Genomic DNA, 22,716 nt, shown 5'->3' on the forward strand with positions numbered 1-22,716 from the left:
TGTGAGTCTGGGATCAAGGCTCAGCATGTGGGTGGGGTCAGATCTTAATGCAGGACCAGGATCAAGGTTCAGTCGGTTCAGGATCAGCGCTCAGTGTGAGGCTGGGATCAAGACTCAGTGTGCAGCTGAGGTCAGGGCTCATTGTAGAATCAGGATCAAGGTTCCATTTGTCCCAGACCAGGGCTTAGTGTGGCGCTGGGCTCAGGTCTTAATGAGGAACATTTTCTGTCCCCCACTGTGAAAAGTCCAGGACTCTCTACCACCTTACCCATGGCTTTGAAAATAACACAGCCTGCCCCCCGGGGATCAGGGCCTGTCTCCTGAGCCCCTGCTGTGCCTGTCTTCTACCCTGGCGAGGCTGGTCCTGTGGTCCACTCCAGGCAGCTGTGCTGGGATGCCCAGTTTCCCTCTGCCCTAACAGAAGTGGCTCAGGCAGGGAAGCTCCTCCTGGCCTCCCAACCTGGCCTTCAAAAGCACAGCAAGGACAGTCAGCCTTTTAGCGTGAATGCCAGAGTGAAAAAGTGCTTTGTGGTTTATGTCAGATTTCCCAGTTATCCACCCACTGCCCCATCCTGTTTGCCCAGGCGATCCAGTGCCAATGGAGGTAGACCCGGGTCCCGCTGAATATGAAGGTGAAGGTGTCGGCTGGCATGTGGTATTGAGGTGCACAACCCAAATACCTCCTCCCATTACGAGGTCTGAAGTCCCTTTTTCCCAAAAGAAGGAAGCAGAACAATGCCAGTCCTGACCCCTGGAGGGCTGAGTGGGCACTGTACTGGGGCCACCTCCATCCATCAGGCTTCTGTTTATCCCCGTGGACAATCTCGACCCCGCGGCTCCTTGCTTTTAAGCCACACTTGTAGATGCTCCTGCCTGACCCTCCACCCCGGTTCAGTTTTCAGCTCTCTGAGGGTATGGGCTGCTGGATCCCTGGCCCTGAGTGACCAGGCCTACTCACTCACAAACCTCAGAAACAGGGACCAATTCAGAGGCTGGCCTGGATGGGCATCTGAGCTGGGCTTGCCTCTGAGGACAGCAGGGTCAGGGCAGGAGGTGGCACCTGCCCCCGAGCCCCCCGCTCGCCCAGCCAAGCCCCCCTGCTATCTCTGTTACTCTCAAGCAGAGGGTCAAGTTGGTCTGCTGGCAAGACACATGGCTCTCATTTTAATTAATTAAAGAAAAATCTAATCATTGCATTAAACTTCTCATTACTCCACTTGAATACCCGTTAAGTAAATTTAATTACCAGAGGATTGAGTTTCCCAGCCTCTTTCATTAGCTTCTGATAAGATGGGGAGGGGGAGGGGAGAGGGCAGCAGTGGCAGAACAATGCCAGTCCTGACCCTGGGAGGGCAGAGTGGGCACGGTACTGGGGCCACTGCCAGCAGACTTCAGTATTCCTTAGGGACAGGCTCAACCCTGGGCCTGGGGGAGACCCCCTGCCCGAGCTGCCCCTAAGGAAGCAAGGGCCTAGCATTTGGCTACAGTCAGCACGGAATGCTTGCTTTCCCACCACTGCTGGTTATTTATACCCCACCTCCCTCCAAAAGAATTGGAGGCTGCTGAGAGCCACAGGGGCTCCAGGACATGCTGCAGAGCAAAGGATGACATCAGGACAAAGGAAAAATGAGAGAGAAGAGGCCAGAGACAACAAGGTGATTGAGCAACCGCATGCCACAGCGTCCTGGGCACGTATCAGAAATGGGCCACAAACTGGCTGTGAGCTTCCTGGCGGTCAAGACAAAGAAAGCATTGAGCTTTGGTGCTGATGCAGTGACCAGCAGAGTACTCATGAGGAAACACCCACTGGGCCTTGGTCTTTCACCTGTGAAAAGGGCGGAGCTGAAACATGGACTAATGCAGAAAACCACTGGTCAGAGCCATCAGCAGAGGCTTCCTGGAGAAGAAGAGACCTGAACTGGGCGTTGAAAAGCAGAAAGGGCCGAGAGTGAGGAAGGGCACGCTAGGCAGGGGAGCTGCAGGCTAAGGGGAGGAGAGACCGGGAATTACTAGAGGAGAAGCAGCAGGGGCGGAGGGCGAGTGCACAGCCTGGGTGTGGAAGAGCTTTCTTCAAAGGAGGGGCCAAGGGTCCATCCCATCCCCAGCCCCCAGGTTGGCAGCCAGCCCCCTACGGTAGAAGACGTCAGCACTCTGGGGCAAGAGGAGCAAAAGCCAGAGGAGTTGACACACCTGGGAAGTCCAGATCCGGCCAGGCTGGGCCACAGGCTCTGCCTTCCTGCACTAAAGGCTGGCTGCCTAGATGCCCTTGATGGCCAGCACACCACCCTGTCCTCCAGATGCCCAGAGGGTTGCTGCAGCTTGTGGCTCCCCCTTTTCCAGGGAACTGCCCTTCACAAATGGGGGCCACCTCACCTGGACAATCCAGACCCTCCCACAATGACTGATTAACACAGGGGCCCTTGCGGGGGCAGGAAGGATAATTCTGTTGTGTGAATTATGCTCCAGGGTCCCCTGAACCAGCCCAAAGCCCAGCTTTGCCTGGGCTGTCATTCCTACCCGAGTCTCTTTTCTTGCTCCCTTCCCCCGAGGCCCTGCTCATCTCAGGTTCTGCCTCTAAGGTTTCTGATCAACGATACTCCTCAGCAGCTCCTTCCAAGTTCATAAAAACAAACAAACATTCCCAAATCGGCGACATCCCAAACTTCCTGGAGAGGGAAGCAGGGAGGGGAAGGGAACGAGGATATACTGAGAACCTGCTAGATGTCAGTGCTTTCTATGCGTCATCTCAGGTAGTTTGCTCAGCATCCCTTCCAGGTGAAGTTCATTATCAGGTGAGGAAACTGAGGCATAGATTTGTCCAAGGGCACACAGCACGTCCATATCCATCTAGGACACCATCTAGAATAATTACCTGTTATATGGCTTCCCTAGTTGGGGAGGGGTCTCCCTTCTCCTGTCAGCCGGATCCCAACATTCCTTTGGGAAACACTCACCCCTCATTCCTGGTCACATGGTTGGGGAAGGACGACCCTGAGCCCCAGCATGTTTCTAAGTCCTGGGCACCCAGTTAAGGGTTCAGGATGAGCCGAATCCTGCCAATAGGATCCCAAGATCAACTCGGGGACTTCGATTTGTTGTGTCAGGGAAGACTTTAAGACTTTGTCTCCACCCCCAACCCTAGATCTAAACCTAGAAGCATGTTACCCCAGAAACTGCTGCCAGGCATCTTTTGACCATGCCATGCCAAACGCCACTAAGCATGGAACCATCACCAAGAAGAGGAATGAGGGGATACAGACAAAAACAAGGTCCTGCTTGCACTGTCTGAACCACTGGATCAAGCCCTGCCTGAAGCCCATATTATCACCAAACACGTTGGTTACATGAGCTGATAACTTCATTTTAATGAAGTAGGGTTTGTTTTCGTTTTTGTTCTTTGCTACTTACAATCAAAGGGATCCTGACAGATACAGTGTACAGAAAGGTTTCCTTCTTGTTCTGAAGACTGAGAAGGCTTGGATATCCCCAGGAGCCAGGGAACAGGTACAGCGGGGATGCCACCTACCGTGACTGCTGCTGTGTCCCGCTGGGTCCCAAAGCTTTCGGAGTCCCTTTGGCCCAGGTCGGGGTCAGGAGTAGGCTTGGGAGCTGGTCCAGGAGCCGGATAGTGAGAGCCCTGGAGATGCAGGCTGAAGGCTGGGCAGCCCCACAGACTCAAGGGAGCCAGGTCACTGTCATAAGATCCCTAGAAAAGAGGAGAAACAAGAGTGAGTGGTAACGTTCACAAGGGCCCGAGGGGTGCAGGAGGAAGGGCAGATGGCGGCCACACCTTGGGGAACATGAGACCAAAGGAAGAACCCCGGAAGTATCTCTAGACCAACACTGTTCAGCGGAACCTTCCGTCGTGACAAAAATGTTCTGCCTCTGCCCTGTTCGATATGGCAGCCAGCAGTCACATGTGGATACTGCAGTTCGGATAGTGTGATAAAAAGCTGATTTTTAATTTTGTTTTATTTTAATTAATTTGCATTTAAATCTAAACAGCCACATGTAACTAATGGCTACCACGCTGGACAACACAACTCCGGATCAACTCTTGCCTACCTCTTGGACACAGTACCTGGGAAAACCTGAGGTCCAGAGAGAAGGGACTTGCCCGGGGTCACACAGTGAGAGGGTGGCAAAGCCAAACGCAGTCCTCCAACTCCCAGCCCTGGTACTCCTCGGTACCCACTGCCCTCCCGCCGTGGCCTTGTGTCTTCCCGTCATGCTCATCACTAGCAGAGTGTCCTGCAGCCCTGAAACCCATATGCCTCCCCGGGGAAGCCATGTCCCTGGGGAAGGGTATCAGGCCACACTTGAAGGGACCGATCTCCTCCAGTCACTGCCACTGGACCCTCCCTCAGCCCCCCTAGCAAAGCAGCCCCATGGAATGTCCTGGGATTGTCCAGGAAAACTGCATTCAGAGGGGAAGCCTCTCGGGCACAGAGCCATTCCCCATAGGGTTATTTATACCAGCAAGACACTGCAGGCTGTCTAAACACTCCACAACAGAGATGACAGAGTGAGTCACAGCACTCCTACCAAGAGAGTATTACACAACTGTTAAAAATGATCAACGCAGAGACAGGCAGTGACGCCAAGTAATGTTTCCGTGATAATAATGAGATGGGAAGCTGAGAACATGAGTGCAGGTGGGGGCTGGGTTGTGGGGTGTACGAGGCTCCCGCTCACTGAGCCCGTCCGTCACCCCCACCCACGCTGTGGCATCGTGGGGTGCAGATTACCCAGTTTACAGGTGGAGGAGCCGAAGCTTAGAAAACCAACCACACACATGCTCCTGGCTCCATGGGGAGTGTGGGCAGAGCTGGGCCTTGAACCCTTGATTTCTGATGCCAAAGACAGACTTCTACAGCTGCCCTTTGTGCCACGATGGCAGCATCACGCTGCCCTTTCCTTCTTACTTACTCATCTTACATAAAAACGTACGCACAACGCGCTTATTAAGTGCCAGGGACCTTCCTCAGTACTTGACAAATTAAAAGGTAACTCATGGAATCTGCACCGGGTGAATCAGCAATTATTACCTCTATTGTTTGGACGAGGAAACTGAGGCACAGAGGGATTAAGTAGCACAGAGGGGCTACTTCTACTTCCCAAATATTCTGCAAGCCTCTAGTACTGGCATCAAAGGAAACAGACGAGGGGGCGGGGCTGGGGGCGGGGCTGGGGCGGGGGTGGGGACTGGGGCGGGGTTGGGAGGGAGTGGTTGTTGCCCTGGAGGAGGGGAAACAGGGATGGAGGGTTTTTCTCCTTTTTAGTTTCATGGCAATTCTTTTTTATAGCAATTGAATGAAAAAAGTTCAAGAAGTAAAATACAGGTAGCAAGGAAAAGGTTTTTGAAAACAACAAGCTCAAAAACGAAAATTAAAACTTCTCAAATTGAAGTCACGGATGCATCCAGGAGACCTCGACTGTGAATGTAATACACGTCCCAGCAGCAAAGCTCCTGTCCCCAGGCTTTTCTGCCAATTTCCTGACCTGGGACCACTCCCTCCTGCCTGGGTGAGATCCTCACCTCCGAGGGCAGCAGGGAGCAGCCCTGTGTGGAGGTAAATTTCAATCAACACCTCATGGCTCCCTCCCGGCTCTGGGGCCCCGGCTGCCTGGAGGACGCCGTGGTATCTCTAGCCCCAGGCAGCCCCATTCCACAGGTGGAGCAACGGAGGCCCAAAAGATGAAAGACTTCACCAGAGGTCACAACGCTACTGAACATGAAACGCCTGTGTGTGTGTGTGTGTGTGCTTGTGAGTGTGCATGAACGTGGCCTACAGGGGCACGTGTCTCCCATGCAGGCAGTGCTTCAGGCTCAGGTGATTAAAAGGGCAGGTGATTCCCAGCTTACACACCCACGTGCACACACGCATACACACGCACACACAAAACTGTCATATCAACTGCTACTACAGCGACGATGACATCAACTGCTATTTCTTCCTGATTTCTGTGGTATTTTTCATTCATGCATCAAACACTGATTTAGCACCTACTATGTGCCAGGTATACTATAGGGGCTAGGATTCACTGGGGTACAACACAGACAAGTTTGATACTCTCATGAGGACAGGGGATACCGATGATAAGAAGATACATAAACAAGGTAATTCCAAATTATGACAGGCAATAATGATCATAAAACCTGGTAATGTGAAGGAGAAGACCTGGGCTGGAGCTGGTGGGTCACTCAAGCTACAGGAGTAAAGAAAGTCTTTCCAAAGCAGTGTCACTGGCATTAATTCTTCGGGAAACGAAGCTGCAGTGGGGGCTGGGGCCCTGAGGGCCAGGGAAAGGGCTTCGGATTCCCTCCCAAATGCAATGAAAAGTAACAGGAGGGTTTTAACCAGGGAAGTGCTATGATGCTTTCTTCATTGTTAACAGTTCTCTCGAGCCGCCAAGTGGAGACTGAACTCCAGGAGAGCAGGCCTGGGGCAGAGGACCCGTGTCACAAAAGCCCAAGGACAAGGAGACAGGCTCAGCCAGGGTGATGGCACAGAGAGCGAGGAAGCAGACAGATTCGGGCAGTGTGTTGTGGCAGAAGCAGCTGGCTGATGAGTTGGATGTGAGGGGGTGGGGGTAAGAAAAGGAGAGCAATGAAAGAAGACTCCTAGAGCGTCTACGCAGACAGGGACCGCTTTTACAACCAGACTCCACCCCCCTTAAAGGAGCCTCGGGGACCTGATCAGGACTTCTGGTCCCTGACGAAGAGACTGGGCATGCATGTATCCGAGGAGAAGAGTCCAGGGACAGAGATCTCTGCTCAGCATGAGAAGCAGTGAGCTCCCTGTCCCTGGAGGTATGCAAGCAGAGGTCTGAGGACCATGTGCGTTGGGTGGGCATTTGCACTCAACAGGGAGGTTGATTTCTGCCGTGAGTGTCTTTAATTCTGTGAATACATGAATGAGGGCTAGATTGTGTGGCTTGAAGTAGGTGTTATAGAGACTTGGGAAAAAGGCAATGTCCAGCATAATAGTTATTATTATTAGGACATTACACATCACAGAACGCTCCCACTGATTCTCCACCTGGATCTGTGGCCCACGTTGTGAGGCGGATGGGGCAGCATGATCAGCCCCACCCAGCAGATGAGGAAACGGGCCCGGAGAAGGAGTGGGATCAGCCTCGGATCCTCTGTGGCCTCACACCTAAGGACCTTCTCCCCTCTTCATCCCCAGTAGTCACCCCGCCACCCCTGCCCTGGAAGATGCAGGAATCTCCCCACTCCACGTGGGCTTCCATTCAGCTGCCAAGACTCCCATCCCTGCAGGTTAGAGGCACTCTCTGCCTTCTGCCCTGAAACTTGAGAGGGAGGTCTCCGCCTAGAAGCCTTCCCCTCCTTGATACACAGGGCCCGATCCTCCACTCTGTCCCCTTTACCCCTGGTGGTTTGGCCACAGCCCCTTAAGTTGGTTCCTTCAAATCAGACCAGTACCAAACACTAGGCTTTGCCCAGAAATGAAGTAAGGTAGTGTCCCTCCCACAAGGCGCCTTTCTTCCCTAGCACGGCTGCTGTGGGCCAGGGACAGCCAGAACCCCCCTGACCACCTTCCCCTTTCCCACCAGACAGGCAGAGAGGGCATCTGGGCAGACAGGAGCAGCAGGAGGTGGGGTGTCCCCAGGGGGACTGGGATTGCAGGTGGGGAAGCTGCCACCCACTGGCACAGCATACACTGAACACCGCCCTGACAGACCTCAGCATAATCTTAGGGGCCAAGTGGGAGCATCTCACTTCTCAGGTGACGCAGTGAAACCCGGAGAGATGAAGGAACTTGTCCAAATTCAAAATATTAAATGGAAAGAAACAGCTGGTAAGTGTTGGAGCCAGAATTTGAACCTGGGGCTCACTGGTTCCAAAGATCTGATGCCGTCCCCTGCTCCCTGTTGCCTCGCCGAAGTGCCAGGCAGTTTGAACGGCCAGTCCAGTGAGCAGATAGCATGGGCAGGGGGAGGCGGAGAGAGGCGGTGGTGGCGTGGCAGCGGCAGGGTGGGGGAGGTGAGACAAAGAAACGGAGACAGAGACGCTGAATGAACAAGGGAGCCCTGCAGGGGCCAGAGAAGCAGCCCTGGAAGCCACCGTCCTGATCAGTGCAGGGCCCAAAAGGCCACCTGGTGCCATCTGCCCCTCAGATCTAGCCACTAGTGTTCCTTGGGCTCGTCCCCACCTGCTCAGGCCCAAGGAGCCCCCCCAGCCATTGACAGTGCTCCCCAGTCATTAAAGGCATCCAGGTGTTGAAGGGCCCAGGTCAGGCCCCTCTGGGCCAGCTCTGGGGCAGGGAAATGGGTCGAGGAAGTAGGGGGAACAGTTCTGGCCTTGGGCAAGGCCGTCTGCCCAGCCTCCACCTGCCTCAGCCTGGGTGCACTGTCCAGCCGCTCAGGCTGCCCACCATCCCCAGCCGATCTGTGGCTGAGCTCTGAGCCGACCAGGTGTTCCCGTGGCCGCCTGGCAGCCCAGCACTATCCGCCTGTCCCCAGAGCATGCAAGGTTTAAGCAACAGTCTTTCCACTGAACATTTAAGAAGAAAAATATCTTTTTTTTTAAGAAAGAGAAAGGGAGGGAGGAGGAAACTGGCAAGGGAGGAGAAGGGAAGGAGGGAGGGAGAAACCTACCCCATCACTGCAGTCAAGGTCACAGGCACCGTCACAGGGCGGGCTGGGCAAGGAGCCTTTAATCTGGAGTTCAGGCCGAGGAAACTACACGCTTGAAGCCGGAGTACATTACCACCCTGAATGATCTGTCGGCTTCTATTAGGCTAAATATCTCTGTATAATGGGGAATTATCCTCTGAAGAGGCAAACTGCCGGCCTCTCTGGGGAGGGGGCAGTGGGAACCTCGCATCGTGAGGGCTCTCCCACGGTGGGGAGGGGGGAGCAGGACCAACTCAGAAAGCCAACCCCGTCCCACACCCCCACCCGGGAGAGTCACAGTCAGCAGCTGCTTTGATGTTTGTGGCGGTGCCCGCCTCCCTTCCCTCTTCCCCGCCTCTCCCCTTGCTCCCGCCATAAGAGCCTGGAATGGTGCCAGACCCAGGTGGAGGCCTGACAAGGCTGCTGGTCAGCCAGGTGACCCTGGGCAAGTCCCTGAGCCCCTTGGAACCTCTGTTTTCCTGTCTGTTAGATGGAGCTAATAATACCCACCCAAAGGCTGGCCGTGCCGGGGGTGAGCACGAAGCTGGCATGGAGCCCAGGACAGAGTGGGCATCCTGCTCTACCCACCAGGGAGGGCCTCCCCCGTCCTCCTTATCCTCATTGGCTCACCCAGAGCACCACCACCTCCTCCAGGAAACCTTTCCTGCCCCCTATCTCTGGGTGTCTCCCACCTTGGGCACCCACAGCCAGAATCCCACCTCCAGCCCCTCCGTTTCCGGTGGCTGAGCGAGTAGCAGCCTCAGTTTTAGGAGACCCCCTTGAGCAAAACAGACCCCTCCTCATCTTCCCAACCCCCCACATACACTCAGGACTGAGCACCCAGTCGTGCCCAGATTTGCGGGCTTGGAGGCAGGGGTGAGGGTGGCACTGCAGGCACAGACGGGGCCCATGATTAGGTGGCATTCATGGGAAGGTGGTCAGCACCAGGGTAGCTGGACCAGGAAGCCAGAAATCCCAGGACAGGGGTCTTCAAGAGCAGGGTAGTAGCCAGACCATCAGCAGGACTGGCCAAAGCACATGGCAGGGATTAGGGCCAGGTCAGAGGAGCAGAGAGGCGGGCAGGAGCTTGAGGCTGCACTGGGCTGTGATCGTGCCACTGCCCTCCAGCCTGGGCAACACAGCCAGGGCTCAGTGCCAGGTTGCTGGTGCAGGGCAGTGTAGGGGCTGCAGCAGCTCAGAACAGGAAAGGTCTCAGGGCAGGGTGGGGGCAGAACTGACCTGTGCGTGTGGGGATAAGGGTCAGATGCCGGTGGTAGGGTGGGGATCAGGGCACCAGATGAGAAGGTTCTGCAGACCCCAGGCTCTGTTCTCAGGGCTCCTGTGCCACCCTCAACCTGTAGTAAATCCCTGGGACGGTTCAGAGCCCCTCGCTGCAGATGCAGCCTCTGCTGTTGTAGGGTCCGCGGGTGCGAACAATTCCAGGGCAAGATGCCTGGAGCCCAGTAGGACCCACAGAAAGGAGGTCACCGCCAGGACAGGTCAGAGGCACACTGTGGCCCACTCCCCTCAGTGGGCCCAAAGGTCCAACCCAGAGTCCCCACAGCCCGGGGGAGTTGCCTGTTCATTCTTTATTCATTCATTCATTCATTCATTCAGCAAATGCCCTCTAATGCTTTCTGTGAACTAAGGGTACCAACATGGCAGAGCAGGGTGTGGGTTGGAGCCCAGGAAGGTGGGAGATGACAATTCAGGGACTGTATGAGAGCAGGCACCGGAGGGACTGTGTGAGAGCGGGCACCTGAGGGGCAGTGTGAGAGTGGGCACCGGAGGGGCTGTGTGAGAGTGGGCACCTGCGGGGCTGTGGAAATGGTAGGGGCATCTGATCCAGGCCTGGAGGTTGGGAAAGGCTTCCTGGGTGAAAGGCCCTTTGACGGGGTCTTAAAGGAGAACGAGCTGGATTGGGAAGCAGTGGGGAAGGGCACTGCAGACTGCCCGTGACAAGTGCAGCGGCCCAGTGGTTGGAGACAGAGACAGCCCCCTCCTTCAGGCAGGGCCTGGTGGGCACCACGTAGGGTGGAGCTCTTATCCCAGGAGCCATCCGGAGCCTGAAGTTCTGGTGGGGAGTAGCCGGGGTCTGGATCTGTGCTTTAGAAAGATCATTCCAGCCACCACCTGGGGGAGGATAGATTTCATGTGGAAGGACAGGAGGAAATGAGTTAGGAGTGAGGCAGCGGCGGGGGAGAGATGGGGCAGAGCGATGGAGAGGAGGGCGGATGAGGGAGGGGTCTGCGAGGCAGAATCTGCAAAGTGAGGGCGGTGGTTATAATCCACAGCGCCAGCGTCCCACTGAGCATCCCCCATGCCTTCTGTACAAACAGCATCCTTAACTCTGTAACAAATCCATTAGTTACTTTGATCTGCACAACACCCAGGTGAGGCAGCCAGGCCGGGAATTCATTGCTTCCTTAGTCCATTAATTCAACAAGCCTGTGCTGAGTGCCTACTACGTTCCAGGCACCATTCTGGCCCACTCAGCAGAAAGGGAAGGCTAAGATTCACAGACGCGGCCGGAGGTCCATAGGGGTGACCAGGACCTATTACTGGTTTGGGAACTCAGACACCCTGCCTAGTTGGGGAAGAGAAGGGGCCACCCGCCAGACAGGAGCTGTGGAAAGGGAATGCCTGACAGTGGGGGGCTCATGGCCCTCAGGGGCAGGGGCAAGCCTCAGTCTGAAGGGGAAGCACCTCTTCCTCCCAGGCAGGCATGGGAAGCTGGAGAGACACCATACAGTCTCGGGGAGGGCTGACCTCATGGGCTGGAGGCTGGAAGGGGTAAGGAGACACAGATGACGCATGGCAGGACCATCAGGCCCAGCGGAGGGGCCTTCAGATAGGGCCAGAGGGAGAGGTATTCAGTGAGCACAGCAGAGGACCGGGAGAGGGGCTGCCTCCTCGAAAGTGTCAGTGGCAACAGGGGAGAGGTGGAGGCAGAGTCCCTGCGGACGAGAGCAGGCCCCAGGACTGCCCTAGTGGGGCCCCATGCAGCGGTGGCAGGCTGCTCTGTGCTCAGTGAAGGGCTGAGGACTGAAACGAGGAAGAATTTCCTCAGAGGTGGCTTCCAAGGGGCCCGGGATGTGTCAGGAAAGGCCAAGGGCTGCCTGCTGCCTCCTGAGCTCACTCGCACTGCCAGGACAGGAGCTGCTGGTCAGCTCCTCCTCTCTGTTTGCCCCAAGTCCAGCCCAACATTTGCATTCACTGCTGAGGACCTTGGCAGTCCCCTCACTTCCCTGGGCCCCACTCCCTTAATCAGCAAACTTGGTGGCTCCTACCTCACTGATGCTCAGGAAAGCACTAGCCCGGATCTCACACACAGTAAGTGCATACTAACCATCATCAGCACACAGTAAGCGCATACTAACCAACATCCCTGCACATAGTAAGCACATACTAACCATCATCAGCACACAGTAAGCACATATTAACCATCATCCCTGCACACAGTGAGCACACACTAACCATCATCCCTGCACACAGTAAGTGCATACTAGCCATCATCCCTGCACACAGTAAGCGCATACTAACCAACATCCCTGCACATAGTGAGCACATACTAACCATCATCAGCACACAGTAAGCGCATATTAACCATCATCCCTGCACACAGTGAGCACACACTAACCATCATCCCTGCACACAGTAAGTGCATACTAACCATCATCCCTGCACACAGTAAGCGCATACTAACCATCATCAGCACACAGTAAGTGCATACTAACCATCACTGGTACACAATAAGCGCATACTAACCATCATCGGCACAAAGTAAGCGCCTACTGACCATCATCCCTGCACACAGTAAGCACATACTAACCATCATCAGCACACAGTAAGTGCATACTAACCATCATCCCCGCATACAGCAAGCGCATACTGTCGTCCCTGCATGCAGTAAGCATATACTAACCATCATCCCTGCACAAAGTCAGCATATACTAACAATCATCCCCACCCCTGCCTGGTGGCAGGGCCCCTCAGAGCCTGGTCCTCAGCATCCCGAGTGCCTCAAACACACTAAGTGCTCCATTAACTTTATGGGCTGAGTTTACCTGCTAACCAGCTGGCAGCAATGTTACCAGGTCTGAATTCTGCCCATTGGGAAGAGGCTGAGAGGAAGGACTTGGCAGATCCTCAGGGGGCAAGGAAGGAGGCAGCAGATGCCAGGTAAACAGGGGTGGCACACGCGTTGCTGTCATCACACACATTAGCACTCTCAATGCTTCAGGAGGCGGCTGAGGAGCCAGCAGAGAGGATGGAGGGCAGGGCACTCCCAGGTAGCGGGTCCCTGGGCAGATCGGCCTCCTGCCCATCAAACTGCTCCAGGCCTCCTCAGGGCACCTGCAGCCCTGGGAGCTGGCTCCCTCCAACGCCCTCTCCCCACCTTGGAATCTATCTCACTGACTGCCAAGCTCTCCCCCTAACAAGAACATTGCAGATAAATTGAAAGAAGTCTAAAGTAGTTGCCTATTCTGAGAAAAAGGGCAGAGCTGAGAAGATTGCACAGAGATGGCAGCTTTCAACTGTGTGGGCCTCACCTAGCCCTCTGTGAAATGGGACTGCTCCACTATGATGACAACACCTCTTACAACTACTGCTACTAACAGCTAAAGCATTTTGGGCACATACCCTGTGCTGGGCTCTGTGTGAATACTCTGTGCCCAGAGAAATGGACGCAGAGCTGAGGCCAAATGTGACCCTCCTAAACTCTTTGGCTGGACTGGCTGGTGGAGGGGTGCCTGGGGTCTGAGCCTTGGGCCAGCTGCAGGCAGGGTAGTAGGTGGGGTCAGTGTTCCCAGTGGTCAAAGCCTCCGAGTTGTATTACTCCAAGTGTTTTTCGCATCACTGCAAGTGGCCACTCCTGCTAAACCTGGGTGAGCAGGCTGGGGAGGGGACCTTCCAGAGCCAAGCCAGAGGCAGCAAGGTCAGAGGTTACGCATGGCTGCAGCAGCTCAGCTGGGTCCCCTCACAGTGTTAAAAAGCACTGGTGCTACCTGCGGCCTCCTCCTTCCTGTCTTCCACAGGACCACCTCACCCACAGGCCAGGCTTCAGCTCTTGGTCTAAACAGGCAGGGGTGGGTGGGAGGTCAGCGTCACCAGGGAAGAGGGACCAGGGGCAGGAGAAAAGCTGCAGTGTCGTCTGTTATGTGCTCTCCTCCACTGAAACCGCACACTGTGGGATGGTGTTCCTATTCCCACTGGACAGATGAGGAAACTGAGGCTCTGGGGCATATGTTACTTGTCCAAGGTGAGGGAAATGGCAGAGCTGGGACGCACCCTTAGCACTGTCTGGTTCCAAAGGACAAGGAGATGCCAAAGGCTGAAAGGGGAATGGCGCAGGAGTTGGAGTGCATCTCAAGCATGACCAACAGGCTTGAGGGGTGTCTTTTTTGGGGAAACCCTCCCTGGCTCTCCTCTCCGTGGCTGCAGATTATCCCAAGCCCAGGGCCAAGGTGGCCCGGCAGGCTGAGAAGATGAGAAGAGGCAGGGGAGGGTGAGAGAGGGCTCTTCTTTGGCTTCCTGCAGCCTTCTCCCCACCCAACCCCTGCCCCAAAGCATCCCACCTCCCTGGCGAGGTGGGCACCCAGGAGGCCCCAAGTTGACAGAGGGGCCTGAGAGGCTTGTGATATAGTTTGGGTGTTTGTCGCCTCCATGAGCATGCTGAAATATGACCTTCCCCATGCTGGAGGTGGAGCTGTGGGAGATGTTTGGGTCATGGGGGCAGATCCTTCATGAAAGGCTTTGGTGCCCTCCTCACCCCCTAAGGAGTAATGAGTTCTCGCTTTATTAGTTCCCATGAGAACTGGTTGTTAAAAGAGCCTGGCACCTCCCTCCACCCACGCCTCCCTCACTTCCTTCCTCTTGCCATGCGATGCCAGCTCCCCTTCGCTCTCTGCCACGAGTGGAAGCTCCCTGAGGCCCCCTCCCCTAACGCAGATGACAGCGCCATGCTTGTACAGCCTGCAGAACCATGACCCAGATATTCCCCTTTTCTTTACAAATTACCCAGCATCAGGTATTCCTTTAGAGAATTTTCTTTATAAATTACCCAGCGGCAGGTAACCCTCTCAACAAGATTAAGAGAGTTTGCACAGGGCCAGGAGTTCGGGGGTATGGTTAAAGAGAGAAGAAGGTACAGCCAAGAGCTAGGACCCAAGCCTTCTGCGGGCTGAGGCTAGCAGAGGGGGTCAGGAAGGCCCAAGAGAACAGGCGTCACAGGTTGTACCTGAAGTCCCACATTAGAGCTTCATTCCTTTGGGTGCTCCAGGTGTTTAGTTCCAACAAGGCTTTTGCACCCGGGAGAGGCAACAACCAGGAATATACGCTTTGGATGACAGGACTGTGGCGCCCTGCCCATCCTCCACTAACAAACACACTGTGTTTCTTGGCCCAAGTGTCTTGTCCTCTATGGTTCCCAGTCATCCTGTCTGCAACATGAGGTGTCCAGGCTGGGGAACACCTGTATCAGGTGGGTGGAGAGGCTCCAGACAAGCTGCCTCTTCCCATGCCAAGGGGGAGTGCTGACTCTGTTACAGCACCTGCCATTCCCGAGGAATCACATGGCTGGGGTCAGGTATCACAGATGACCCCACCCTCCACCCAGGGGCTTGGGGAGGAGGTTTTTCCTCCTTCAGCTGATACCCCCATTTGGAGAACCTCAAGTGAACACAGGCCACATACTCGGCACAACATGTCATGGCCTTCCCGCACCCTCTCAACGAAACCGTGATGCAGGCGTCAGTATTGTAATTCTCTAGTTGAGGAAACTGAGGCGCAGACATGAAAAGGGACAGACCAAAGTGTCCAGGAAGAGTTGCAGACAGGCCCATGGGCGTGGTTTGGTTCAGCATCCCGGACAGCTGCTTTCCTGACTACCCCAAGTCCACCTGGGCTCCGCACACACTCCCGTGGCTAAGCTTATTCTTCCCTATCCCTGATCTTTTCTAAACTCCGTCCAGCTTTTCCCAGCAGCTCCAGCAGCATGGATGTGTTCTGTGCCACACAGGACTGAGACCTCGGCAATGCAGCTCTTGCTCCCTAACACTTCTGACTTAAATCTCATTCTCCCAGCAGCTCCTTGAGGGCAGGCGACAGTCTCTTTCCTTCTATGACACAGTCCGGCCACACAGAGGGAACTGGGAGAACCCACTGGCTTTGGACTAGGCAGATGTGAATGAGAACTGAGCTGGGAACTGCTGGGCCCACTGCTTTGCCTCACTGAGCTTCAGATCCCCCAGCTGTGAAGCAAACTGCTCTGTCCATCTCTCCACTTGCAGATAAACCACAGCAAGGAGCTGCTCCTTCCTCATGTCCCCACCTTGGAATCTATCCCACTGTCTACTTCAGGGAGCCTCCTGCCAACTCTCCCTGAGTCCCTTCTTCCTGGAACTTCACTCAAATTCTGGACCACTTCCCCCATGAAATTTTCCAAATGACTCACAAATGAGGGGATTCTTGTGCTGAGAAATGTCAGGGAGGCCGGAGAACAGCTGGTGCAGTGCCTGCAGTCCCACTCACGGAACACGACTGTTGCATGTCCTCATGGGTTTTCAGTCCTACAAGGGTTTTGAGCCAGGAGGAGGGAACACCTAGGAATATTGGCAGTGGGAGGTAGGGTTCTGGGCCCCTCCGCTACTAACACACTGTGTCTTGGAACAAGTGTCTTTCCCTCTCTGGACCTCATCTGCAACATGAGGTGTCCAGGCCTACAGCAGGAGGGGTGGCACTCTCCCACCACTTCCTGGAAGCAAAGGAGGAAATGCTTGTGGGGTGGTATCAGGGATGCTGGGAAGGACCCTCCAGAGCTCTAAAATCCAGGACAATGATGTCCAAAATGCCTCCATTGGGGCTGACACATTCCTTTAATCTCTAGCAAAGAGAGAAGCCCGATCCTTGGGGTTTATGGTACCCTACAGGCAGGCTCTGCCTAGTCCCCAGCTGCTGGGGACAGGACCTGCCCACATGCCTCAGACCTCGCAGGGAGGTCTCCTTGTCCACCCTCAGGCTTAGTTGGCCTTCCTTGGGAGTTTTTGCTTGAAGAAGGCTGAACTCAAAGCCCCCAGTCTAGATAGAAAGAGGAAGAAGATTCTACGGGACCTGTAGGAAGAGCTCTGCCAAAGGTCCCTCTGCCCCAGGGAGGAATGCCGAGGGAGCCTGAAAAGGAACAAGGGGACAAAGAGTTTGAGTCTGGGCTCTACCACTTAACTGGCTGTGACCTCAGAAAGATACTTCATCTTTTGAAGTTCCAGTTTCCTAATCTGTAAAATGGGGGCGATAATACCCACCATCAGTGGTCCAGAGGGTGCCTCACACACGGCGAGTTCTGGAGGAACTGCAGATGCTATGACCATTCAGCCTTCTGCTCATCAAGGCTCAGAGCGGTGGCATCAGCCTGGGGCACTTGACTAACAGGCCCCATGGGAGGGACAAGCGGAGCTCAGAGGGAGTGTGGTTGAGGCAGGGCCTCCAATGTGCCCCAGAGGCTACACACAGAGCACTATGCTGAACCCCGACCCTGGTCACACACCGACCCCTGACCCTGGTCACAACTGACCCCTGACTCTGGTCACACACCGACCCCCGACCCTGGTCAGACACTGATCCCTGACTCTGGTCACACACTGAGCCCCGACCCTGGTCACACACTGACCCTGACCTTGGTCACACACTGACCCTGGCCCTGGTCACACACTGAGCCCCCGACCCTGGTCACACACTGAGCCCCCGACCCTGGTCACACACTGAGCCCCGACCCTGGTCACACACTGAGCCCCGACCCTGGTCACACACTGACCCCGACCCTGGTCACACACTGAGCCCCCGACCCTGGTCACACACTGAGCCCCGACCCTGGTCACACACTGACCCTGGCCCTGGTCACACACTGAGCCCCGACCCTGGTCACACACTGAGCCCCGACCCTGGTCACACACTGACCCTGGCCCTGGTCACACACTGAGCCCCGACCCTGGTCATACACTGAGCCCCGACCCTGGTCACACACTGACCCTGGCCCTGGTCACACACTGAGCACCGACCCTGGTCACACACTGAGCCCCGACCCTGGTCACACACTAACCCTGACCCGGGTCACACACTGAGCCCCGACCCTGGTCACACACTAACCCTGACCCTGGTCACACACTAACCCTGACCCTGGTCACACACCAACCCTGGCCCTGGTCACACACTGACCCCCGACCCTGGTCACACACCAACCCTGGCCCTGGTCACACACTGACCCCCGACCCTGGTCACACACTGAGCCCCCAACCCTGGTCACATACTGAGCCCTGTCTCTGTCCCCTCATTGTAAACCCTCACCCTGGATGCACACAGCCCTGACAATCACCAGCCACCATGCCCAGTTTGTACCAGAGACCAGTGTCATGGTCTAGGCCCTAGGGAGGGCAGCCAGGTTCCCATCTCCTTGTGGAGAAGCTGCCGGGTTAATCTTCTGTCATATGAGCCAGCTTGTCCCTGGCAGGGAAGCAGGGAACCTGTGGGCCCATCCTTCTTCCCAGTCCACACCTTCCCCGCACCTTCCCTCATGCCCCGGCCTCTGCCTGAAGAGGCCCCCCACCTCTATCAGTCCACTTCCAGCACCCTGGGCCTTGGTTTCCAGGCTCCCAGACCAGTTTTATTCCTTGTCCACAGCTCCACACCCAAGCCCTGGAGAAGCTCCTTGGCTCCCAACTCAGAAGATAGGAAGGTGGGGATCCTGGAATGCCGGAGGGAAAGAACACCAGCCTCACTCATTCCCGGGGCTCACCATACAAAGGGGGACGCTGAAGTCACTGGGAGGTGCATGGTGTTCCCAACCCAACTCCAAGAACTGTGAGCTTCACTCGGAAGGGGCCACGGCTGCCTTGCTCACTGTGTACCTAGCCCCCAGCACAGAGCCTGGAACATAGCAGGTGCTCAAGAAGCAGAAATACCTGCTGAGGAGCAGACCAGAGACTCCACCCTCTCTGCTTCCTCAGCCAGTCTTAGAAGCTATAGCCAGAGTCCCAGAGGAGGCGCTGGCAGGCACAGACACCTGGACAGGCACGGCTCTGCCTCCGTGGGCAATGCCAATGGCTGTGGCTGTGCCAGGATGCCACATGGATTCCCTGCAGGGGACAGCACAGCTAGGGACTGAGCAGAGAAGGACCTGCAACTCCTGAGACCGTGCCAGCAGCTGGGTGTTCTCGAAGCAAATTGCCTTGGCAGGTGGCAGGCTGCAGGCAGGGATGCTGGAGGGGAACAGGATGTGCCATGTCTTCTGATGCTCCAGAAGACGAGAGGCGGGGGGAGGGGGGGAGGAAGAGAAACAAGAAGGAGGAGGAGGAGGAGGAGGAGAGGGAAAAAGCAGGGGGAGGAGAAGGAGGAGTCCAAATGGAAGTCTGCTCCATCCCGCATTATGCAGAGAGGAGAAAGAAAAGGGCCTCCGTGGTCAAGCTCCCCTGGAAAGCAGAAGCAATGCAGGTTCACTTCCTGCTACATGTGCAATGCTGGGCATCTGATACCTGTGGCCGCAGATCTGCTCACCCTGACTCTTGAAGCTGGACAAGCTCCAGCAGCCTCTAGGAGGGTGGGCTCAGGAAGAGGCTGGGCAGCCCCCGAGAGCACCTGGGGATACTCTGACCATCAGGATTTGCCAGGATGCCAGGCAGGAGCACAGGCGCCAATCCAAGGTGGTTCTGTTTTCTGTGGGAGGTCCTGACCTTCTGGGGCCACCAACAGAGATGTGAACGGCCAGGTCCCAGAAGAAAAGTGGTGGAAGGGATGAGATGAGGGACAGAAGCTCTTTCCTATGGCCAAATCAGCCAGTGGGGAACCCTGTCCCACAGTTTTGACAGGCACCAGGCACCAGCTCGCCCGGAATTTCTGTCTTGCACGAGGTAATTACAGTTCTTCCTGTGTAATGAGATGGTTTTTAAAGGCCATTCAAAAGAGATTTCCTATAATGAGGTGAAGGGGTTTATGGTGTTAGTCATCAAGGCGGCTGGTAATTGGTGGGACCCAGGCCGAGTCCTGGAGTGAAGCAATGCGTTTCCACATCTAAAAGGCAGGAAGAGCAGGAAGGTGGATGCTGAGCCCTGGGAAGGAGGACAGAAACTTTACCAGCAAAGTTTCTGTGACACCAGCAGCCTGGTGTGCCCTGAAGAGCAGAGGGGACATCAGGAGGCTGGAACCCTGTTGGGGCAGAGGAAGCTGATGGAGTTGGGGCTGGTCAGAGGAGGGGAGAACCCACAGGGGTGAAGCCACAGAGTGGAAGTCTGGGCTCAGAAGGACAATGAGGGTGCTAGGTTGAATAATGTCCCCCCAAATCCATGTCCACCTGGAACCTCAGAATGTGACCTTATTTGGAAACAGGGTCTCTGCAGAGGTAATCAGTTATAAGGAGGTCGCACTGAAAGAGGGTGAGCCCTGATCCAATGACTGACCTTCTCATACAACAAGTCAACTTGGCTGGGTGCGGTGGCTCACGTCTGTCACCTCAGCACTTTGGGACTTTGGGAGGCCAAGCTAAGTGGGTCGCCTGAGGTCAGGAATTCAAGACTAGCCTGGCCAACATGGTGAAACCCCGTCTGCTAAAATTCAAAAAATTAGCCAGGTGTGATGGCAGGCACCTGTAATCCCAGCTACTTGGGAAATTAGTGGGTTCAAGGCAGAAGAATCGCTTGAACCCAGGAGGTGGAGGTTGCAGTGAGCGGAGATCGCACCACTACGCTCCAGCCTGGGTGACAGAGCGAGACTCTGTCTCAACAACAACAAAACAGAAGTCAACTTGGACGTAGACACATTCAGGGGAGGGGGCCTGTGAAGATGGAGGCAGAGTCTGCATCCTTAAGCCAAGGAATGCTGGCAGCACCAGGAGCCAGGAGAGGCCAGGAATATCCTCTCCTAGAGCCCTCAGAGAGAGCACAGCCCTGCAGGCACCTTGATCTGAGACTTCCAGCCTCCAGAGCTGAGAGAGTCAATTCTATTGTTCTAATCACCAGGTTCATGGTGATTTGTTGCAGCCGCTCTAAGGAACTAATACAATGATCATTCTAACAACTATCTGGCCATGGAAAAGTCAGCCTCAAAATGGCGTGAGCCTCCCACCCCCAGAGGTGTGTGAGCAAAGCTGGAGCAGCCCCAGTGCCCCAGTACTCTGGACAGCTCCCAAGGCAGGTTCACAATTGGTCTTCCATTTGACCTCACTGTACGCAGGGAGCCATACACACAGGGTCATCATTCCCCTCCCACCGATTTGGAAACTGAGGCCAAGAACCTGCCCAAGAGCACAAAGTGGCCAGTCAGGGACAGTGGCAGGCCTGGAATTCAGGCATCCTGACCACCAGTGTGGGGCTCATGCTGTCTCACTGCCCCAGGTCTTCCTTTTGTGCCTTCTCTGTCTCTAGATTCAACTGCGGATCAGCGTCCTGGAAGGCAGAGAAAAACCCAGCTTCCCTGCACCCGGCTGTTCCAGACTGAAAGTGGCATCACTGCTGGAAGGCCTTTCCTAACTCTCCCCAGAAGCTTTCCAGTGGCGCTGCGGGCCTGCTGCTCTGAGAGCAGGCTCCATCCTCCTGATGGAGCCACAAGCTTCCCGGGCAGGACTCGGCTTATGGAGACACTACACTGGCTGGCAGGCCCTTGATGAGCACTTACTGTGTGCAAAGCCCTGGCACAGTGGAGGGCGGGGTTAAACCCAGGGAAGGTGGGAGCTGACCTATCATGGACTGAATCAACGTAGATCAGACCACCCAGTGAGACCCCACACGGTGTCCCCAGATCTGGTCTGGCTTCTGACTGAGCATCCCAGACTTCGCTCAGGAGCACGAAGAGAGATGGCAAAAGAGTGGGTCTGAGAAGGGCACTGGGGGGTTGGAGCAGTGAAGAGGAGCCCCCCTTGGAGGAGGAAGGGAGAAGAGAGGGTGGCCGAGGGAAGCTGCAGCTCTTCTGGCTTCTCCTGGGGGCCCCCAGGGGGTCAGGGGCCACCCTGGGCTGTCCGTCACCCCCATCCACTCCTGGCACTCAGCTCCTCCCTCTCTGCATCTGCCTGCATTGCTAGGGAACTTCATGGAGGCCCCTCAGCTCTGACACCAAACGAAGTGAGAGCACGGCCAAGCCTGCCAGCCCAGGTGGCCCGGCTCTAAATGCTGGTTAATTGGTGCTGAGCAGCGGAGGGACGTGAAGAATGGGCTTTGAAGTCACCTGGTGGGATCTGTCCAGCAGGAACAATGGGCCACCCAGCCGGTGGAGAGTCTCGGCTCCTAATTAGGCACTGCTTTGAACATGGAGGCATCAGATTAATGAGGTTTACAGCGCTCAGTTTCACGGTGTGGCAGGCTGCCTCTGTTCTCTGATCGCGGTTTGATGCCAAAACCTTGTTCTCTAAATCAAAGGTTCTCCAGAAACTCCACTTTCTGACGCGCCTTGGATTTCTGCTGGGCATCTCTGCCAGGGAGCTAAAAGCCTTCACCTCCATTCCTTCACTAGGCCACAGTGCTGGCCTTTGTTTTGCTGAAGAAGACTTCACACGGCAGGAACACCTCCCACAGCCCACCTGGGAGGGAGGACAGGGCGGCTGGGGTAGCCCCAGTTAGCAGAGCGTAGTTGCTCAAGGTCACGCGGCAAGCTGGCCAACCTCGCCTGGCCACCGGGCCCCCGGGCCCCCAGACTGCAGGGCCTCGCTGCTCCTGGCAGCTTTGATGGTGCCAGGCCGTGGAGGATCCACTGGCCAATTTCCCACCGTTGGCATCTGTTCACAGGCCTCAGGGGCCTCTCGTTCACCATTCTGGGGAGAAGATTCAGAGGTCTGCAGGAGGCAGCCCGCACGGCCTTGCTTTCCACCTCTTCTGCTCCAGCAGGGTGCCCTCTTCCCAGCCCCCTCTTGAGCGTTTGCTCACCCAGAGCCATCCCCCTGTTCCCCTCCAGAATGTCCCCTCTCTGTTCCATTTCATTGAACATTGAACTCGCACTGCCCTTCAAAACCTTCAAAAGCTCAACCCCTGCTCCTCTTTTGCTATGACAGTCCCGGGATCTTTTTCTCCTTCTCCAAGAACTTCAGCCCCAAATCCCTGT

The 22,716-nt window shown here is 55.7% G+C and overlaps 1 protein-coding gene across 5 annotated transcripts in view; it reads right to left on the reverse strand.

Annotated features, from left to right (window-relative positions):
- LINGO1 (leucine rich repeat and Ig domain containing 1) overlaps positions 1 to 22,716 on the reverse strand; it is a 161,217-nt gene that overhangs the window by 77,477 nt on the left and 61,024 nt on the right. For 4 of the 5 annotated variants that reach the window (XR_005198339.1, XM_037734937.1, XM_017518604.2 and 1 more), the window contains exon 3: positions 3,527 to 3,706. The gene's annotated coding sequence lies outside the window, so the exon portion shown is untranslated. Of the gene's footprint in view, positions 1 to 3,526; positions 3,707 to 8,625; positions 8,798 to 22,716 lie in introns of those variants that run through there. The other variant, XM_037734936.1, reaches the window with a different exon arrangement.

The sequence above is a fragment of the Cebus imitator genome, unplaced genomic scaffold (genome assembly GCF_001604975.1).
Source record: "Cebus imitator isolate Cc_AM_T3 unplaced genomic scaffold, Cebus_imitator-1.0 Scaffold689, whole genome shotgun sequence".
In the NCBI taxonomy this organism is placed as follows: Eukaryota; Metazoa; Chordata; class Mammalia; order Primates; family Cebidae; genus Cebus; species Cebus imitator.